Here is a 6,054-nt window from a genome sequence, read left to right as displayed (position 1 = left end):
AATTTAGTGTTGTATGTGGTCCAAGGTTGGGATTCAATCATGCCAGCATTGTCTAACAAATATTTGACCTTTCTCCCGAAACCTGTGATGCCATTTCATAACAGGGTCTTACACATGCAGGGGTGCACAGGTAGTGGCACCTCTAGTTGACCATGCAAAGGATTGTTGACCCTGATACTGAGGTACTACTGTTCTTATTTATCTTTTATATCCATAGAACAAGTCATTCCACCTTGCTCTTTCCTTTAGAATTGTTTAGCCTATAGCCTATTTCAGGCTCTTTATTTTCCCCATATACATTTTAAAGCCGACTTTTTAAGTTATACACACACACACAAACACAGAGTCATACACACAAGTGTCAGAATTCTGTTGAAAGTGTACTACATTTATAGGTTATTTGTGAGAAGGGAGAGTGTATATTATATTTGTACACATATATCTAATTTGTTGTTGTTTCATTTTGTTTGCAGTACTGGGGATTGAACCTGGGGTCTTCTTCCACAGAACTTCATCTCCAGCCCTTTTCACATTTTTATTTTGAAACAGGGACTTGCTAAATTGCTCAAGCTTGAGATCCTCCCGCATCATCTTCCTGAGTAGCTGGGATTAGAGACGTGATCACCATGTCCAGCTGAATTCCTGTCTTTAAAAATGGAAGGGGGGGGGCATGGTAAAAAGGAAGAACTTTGATTGGGCAAAAAGGAGGAAACGTGGGGAGGGCGCACGTGGTAGAATGAGATGGACATCATTACCCGAGGTACATGTATGACTGCACAGATTGTGCGACGCTACACCGTGTACAACCAGAGAAATGAAAAGTTGTGCAGCAATTGTGGACAATGAATCAAAATGCATTCTGCTGTCATATATACCTAATTTAAATTAATTAATTAAAAACGAAATCTTTCTATCCGTGAACATCATGCAGTTGGTCCCTTATAACATGCCCAGGATCCATGTCATCTCGCTCCCTGCAGTTGGCACCAACTTAGTCTGGGACACCGTCTCTCTGCTGGAGCCACGGTGGTCTCCATGACCCCTGGCTTTCCGTCGGGGCCTCCCCTTCGCAGCCCGCCCTTCACCTAGCAGCTGGCGTCATACTTTTGCAGACCACGAGTTCTCGGCCCTGGTAACCACTTAGAATCACCCCGTGGCGGCGGTGCCCCGCGCCGCCCTCTGAGACACGCCAGTTGGAACGAAGGAGTGCTCGGTGGCCCTGGGGATAGGGAAGCCAGGAAGGCGCGGTCCCGGGTGGGGAGCCGAGGTGCGGACGACGGCTGGGCCTAGCGGACCGCCCCGGGGAGGGCGTGGGTTCTTACCGGGGCGGGAGAACCGCGCCCCGACCGAGGCGAAGGCGCCAGCGCCGCGGGCCGAATTCCCGCGCAGCCTCCGCGCCAGGGCCCAGCCAGGCCTCGTGGCTCCCGGACCGAGCCGCGCGCCCTCGGGGACGCGCGCCGAGAACGCGCTCTAACGCGCGGCGCGCGGGGCCTTTGGCGCTTCCGGTGGCGGCGGAGGCGGCGCAGAGCGGCGCGGGCGGCGGCGGCGGCGAGTCGCAGGTGCGGCCCGGAGGGCTGGGGGCGCGCGGGAGGGACGGAGGCGCGGCGCGGGCGGGGGGACCCGGTGCGCTCGGAGTCGGAAGGCCCTCCGCGGGGCTGGGGACGCCTCGGGACCAGGGTCCTTACGCCTTGGAGACCCTGCCGTTGGCTGCCTGGCTGCCTCCTCAGCATCCCGGGACCCCGGGGTCCCGTGGTGGTGGCTCTCGCCCCCAGTGGGAAGGGGCTCCTCTGTCCACGCCCCGCGCACCCTGCTCGGCTGTCCCCCGCGACGGCGTGACGAAACTCTCCGCTGGAGGCGCCCAAGATGGCTGCCACGAGGACAGGCCACCACGGGGTGGGCGCGAGCCATTGCTAGGTGACCAGGTGGCCCGACCCCTGTGCCCTTCACGCTCTTGGCTTTTGGCCTCTCCTCCTGGCGCAGGACGGGTTCGGTGGTAGGCAAGGAGACCACCGGCCTCTGCCCTGGAGCTCAGTCTGATGGGGAGACACGTGCTGAGAAGTGGATTCTTGGAGTTGTAGGGTCCCCTGGGCACCTTGCACTTGTGCACTTTTCTTTTTATCTTTGCCACGTGTCGCTGGGCTCTAACCTTCCCAGAGTGTCAATTACCACCATATCTAGGAAGCGTGCGCCAGGGAATTTAGATCCCTCTACTTTGACATACTTCCAGCCCTCCGAAGTTGTTTGCACAGCTGGCCTCAGAGTTCTAACTTGGGTGCTACCTCCTCAAAGGTGTGCTCCCTTGGAATGCTGCTTAAAACTGCCCCCTCCCAAACCCTTGTTACCCCTGTGCTTGCCAATAGTTGAAATAAACTTGTTATATTTGTGGTATGTTCTCTTTGCCAACCCGGCCTGTGCTGGTCTTGCTTAACCTGTCTCCCCCACTGCCTCCCACCAAACTACTTGCTTCTGCCAAGTAGGCCCTCATTGAGCCCTTGCTGAGTGCTGGTATGCAAAAGCCCAGCTTGGCTGCACTGCAGGGTTCCAGCACTTAACCAATTCTGGGGCAGCTGCCTTCTGAGCCCTGTGGCTCTTTCTTTATACTCTTCTCATGGTTCTCATCCCTCGTCTGCTTTACCTTCTCAGTTCTGACTTGGCTGCCTTTGGACTTTGTCTTCTCTGTCCATCCCTGTTTGGTTGAGCCAGGGTAGGGGGCCATGGACAGTATTAGGATGCAGGTGCAGAGGGGCCTTTTCTTCCGATCTTCCAGCTTTGCACTCACATTGATAAAGGAGAGAGAATTGTTGAGGAGGATGGGGGGAGGCCCTACTGAGAAGTTCACGGACCCCCAGTAGGTAGGACCTTTGTTCTCTCAGGACTGCAGGTGCCTCATTTGCAAAACAGATAGTGTTTGGAAAGAAGAATCTGTCAGTTGCCCTCTACTCTAATGTAGGATTGCTCTAAGTGTATATTCAGGGTCCTATGGAGGGAACAGGCCCTTAGCCCACAGGGATGGGGGAAGAGACAGCAGTGGTTGCAGATGTCAGAGAGGAACTGCCCAGTGAGGGGTGGTCCTCCTGCAGAACTGTGAGATGCCCAGAGTGCTCTTAATGTTTTGTGAACTCTTCTTGTGGTCCCCTGGGGATGGGCACAGAAAAGTACCAGCTTGTAAGGAACAGCTCTTTCCCTCTCGTGGTCTTTGGTATATTGAATTTTTGAGTTGAATCTTTGGGCATTAGAACATTCAGATGGATACTGAAAATAGTTTGTTAGCCCTTTATCATTTTTACAGACTGGTGCCCTGTCTCAAGTGGAGGTTAATTCATTTATTTTTTTAAATGGACAAGAACTTTACCTGTCCTAAGAAAGTGCTTCAGCAACTCAAACTAAAGTTGATCTTGACTAAAATATGAACATTAACTGTCCAATGGATGTTTCAAAGGCAATGAAAGATGAGAGCCACGTGTGTGGAGGGGCTAGTCTGAGAGGCAGTAATTCTCATGCCTCCCTGATTCCAGGCAAGCCCCTGTCTCCATGCAGCGCCATCCCTGGAGCAGGGAAGAGATGCAGCATAGATTTCTTGCTAAGTGGAAATGCTCTTTGACCTAATCCAATTCCTGGCCTGCGATTCACTTTCTATCATTTAATCTCCTGCGTGGCCACACCCAGGAGGAAGGAATGCCCATACAGATGACCTGCAAAGCCAAACAGAAATTAGTAGATTACTTTTTAGGTTCCTTGAGTTGTTGTGACTGTCCTCTGCTGATACATCACCTCTAAACTCCAAAGGATCAAGACTTTGGTACAAAGTCAGAACTGCCACTCTAGACTGTGTTGTTTTGAGCATGGAATTTAATTTCTCTGAGCAACTGTGTAAAATAGAGGAAATATCCTGGAAGGCTGTAAATGAGGACTTGGCAGTCTGATAATGCATGAAAAGCTCTGTGTCTGGAACATGATTGACCTTCAGTCTTGACCCCCAGACAGTGGAAAACAGTGACCTTGGTAGATGGTTTTGCACCTGCCTGTCCCCAACTAAACAAACTGAGCAATAGACTGTTTCTTAAATGTTTCAAAGTACAGTAGTTTTGCCAGGTATAGTGGCGAGTACCTGTAACCTCCAACAGCTGGAGGTTCGAGGAGGAATGAGGCAGGAAGGAGTACTGCAAGTTCAAGGCCAGCCTCAACAATTTAGCAAGTCTCTCAGCAGCTTAGTGAGAACTTGTCTCAAAATAAAAAATAAATAAGCATGGGGAATATAGTTCAGTGGTAAAGTGTCTCTGGATTCAATCTCCAGTACCACCACCACAAAAAAAAAAAAAAAAAAAAAAAAAAAACCCACAGTAATTTTAACCAACAACAAGTTTCCAGTTTAATGACCTGGTTCCTGGTTGTTGTTGTTAATCTTTAGCCAAGGTTAAAGGTCTTTGTGACTAATTCCCTCAGAAAGCACATTCCCTGGTAACCCGTTTTCTGTGTGATTTTGGAAAATTAGGTTTATCCCTGTGGTTACAGGTTTCCTTGGCAGGTAGCTAAAAACTTGAAATGCAGTTTATGTAGGAGGAGATTATTTTCCCTAGTCTTTTCTGATCACCTCTGGGAAGCTGGGCAGCAAGCGGCATTCACCACAGCCGTGACATTTGGGGGCAAGGCTGCCACCAGAGTGGATGGGAGCTTCCATCTCCAGGAAGCGCCTTGCTCGGAGCTTTACCTTTGCTAGAGATCATTCAGCCCTCCTGCATGCCTCAGCTTCACAGTCCAGCCAGCTGCAAGCCTACTCCCTTCTCATTCTGTTGATGAGAAACCTGACGCCCAGGGATGTGCAGCAGCTCACCCAGTGATGTGCCCAGAAAGGGAGTGGCATCAGGCCTCGGGTTTGTTTTAGTCCAGTCTCCATTCCCCAGGTGTCAGGGTGGATTCTCAGGAGGGGCCCAGGGAGCCCGCCAGAAGGAATAGGCTCAGCGTCCAGCACGAGCAGCCCCGGAGGCAGAAGTGCTGGGGCTGCCCGGCAGGACCACAGCCTGTCCAGCCTGGGCTGCCCTGTGTCTTCTCACAAGGCCTGTGGACACTGCAGGGCGGTGGGCCCGCTTCCTCAGGTTAAGAGGTTTCCACGTTTATGTTCTTTCCATCTCGAGTCTCCTGGGCTTACTGATCCTAGGCTGCTTAAGAATTGGATTCACCTCCGCTCTGCAGAATCACGTCCCTAAGAGAAAGCTTTCCCAAGTCGCCGACACTTCTCAAGGGAGCAGGGGTCGCCAGCCAGCCAGCTTCCCTCTGTCACAGGGGTGGTGGTGACGCTTAGGCGCTGGAGTGAGTGACTGGTAATGGCAAGGCTATTAGCAGGCCGTTCTTAACTGTGGATAAAGATGCAGATACTGGAGGCATTGGTTAAAGTGTGTGGGGCTCCGAGTAGTTGGGGAGCTAGAATTTGAACTCAGATTCATGGTCTCCACAAGCACAGGCTCATGACCACTACCCAAGTAGCTCTTCAACACCCTCTCACCCCTCCATCCAGGGTGTCTAAGTGACATAACTGGTGGCCAGCTTTGGAACCATGTGGCTTGGAGCCAGTAACTCAAGCTAAGCCAGCCCACGGGTTGCTCTGCCAGCTTCAGATGGTCCTAACTGGGGCAGTGTTCTCCAGAGGGTGTGTGTTCATGTGGCAGAAGGTGCCCCTATGCCAGGCCACAGGCTGGTCCTCTGCCTACACTGCTGTGAGATCCCAGCAGTATCAGACAAGGTGTATATCCTGGAAGAGAAGCAGGGTGCCGCACAGAATGGAGACAGTTTAAATAGCACCTTCAGGAAGATGGACTTAGCCAGCATTTCCAGTGGCCCCATAGCATGTGACCTATCGTGACCACAGAATCTTCCTTATGCCACTCATTTGGTTTTCCTGTAACTGGAGCTCGTGCAAATTTCAAAGCAAGTTTAGTCCATTGATATGGGTATTTTTAAAAAGGTTTTCAATACAGTTTGCCCAGGTTAGCAATCTAGTAACTCAGTTAAAGACTTTCTCAGCAGAGTTGGAGGCTGCCCGTGTGTACTAAGTAAGCT

At 51.5% G+C, this 6,054-nt stretch overlaps 1 protein-coding gene across 6 annotated transcripts in view; it reads left to right on the top strand.

Moving 5' to 3' along the window:
* The first annotated feature begins 1,260 nt into the window (after positions 1-1,260).
* The window catches only part of SFXN1 (sideroflexin 1), a 39,676-nt gene continuing 34,882 nt past the window's right edge, over positions 1,261-6,054 (top strand). For 3 of the 6 annotated variants that reach the window (XR_014020740.1, XR_014020741.1, XM_081283215.1), the window contains exon 1: positions 1,261-1,559. The gene's annotated coding sequence lies outside the window, so the exon portion shown is untranslated. The remainder of the gene's footprint in view (positions 1,560-6,054) is intronic. The other 3 variants (XM_081283217.1, XM_081283216.1, XM_081283218.1) reach the window with 3 other exon arrangements.

The sequence above is a fragment of the Spermophilus citellus genome (genome assembly GCF_964194105.1).
Source record: "Spermophilus citellus genome assembly, chromosome: 1".
Taxonomy (NCBI): domain Eukaryota; kingdom Metazoa; phylum Chordata; class Mammalia; order Rodentia; family Sciuridae; genus Spermophilus; species Spermophilus citellus.
Note: the sequence above shows the minus strand (reverse complement) of the source record. Positions and strands in the feature narration are given on the sequence as shown.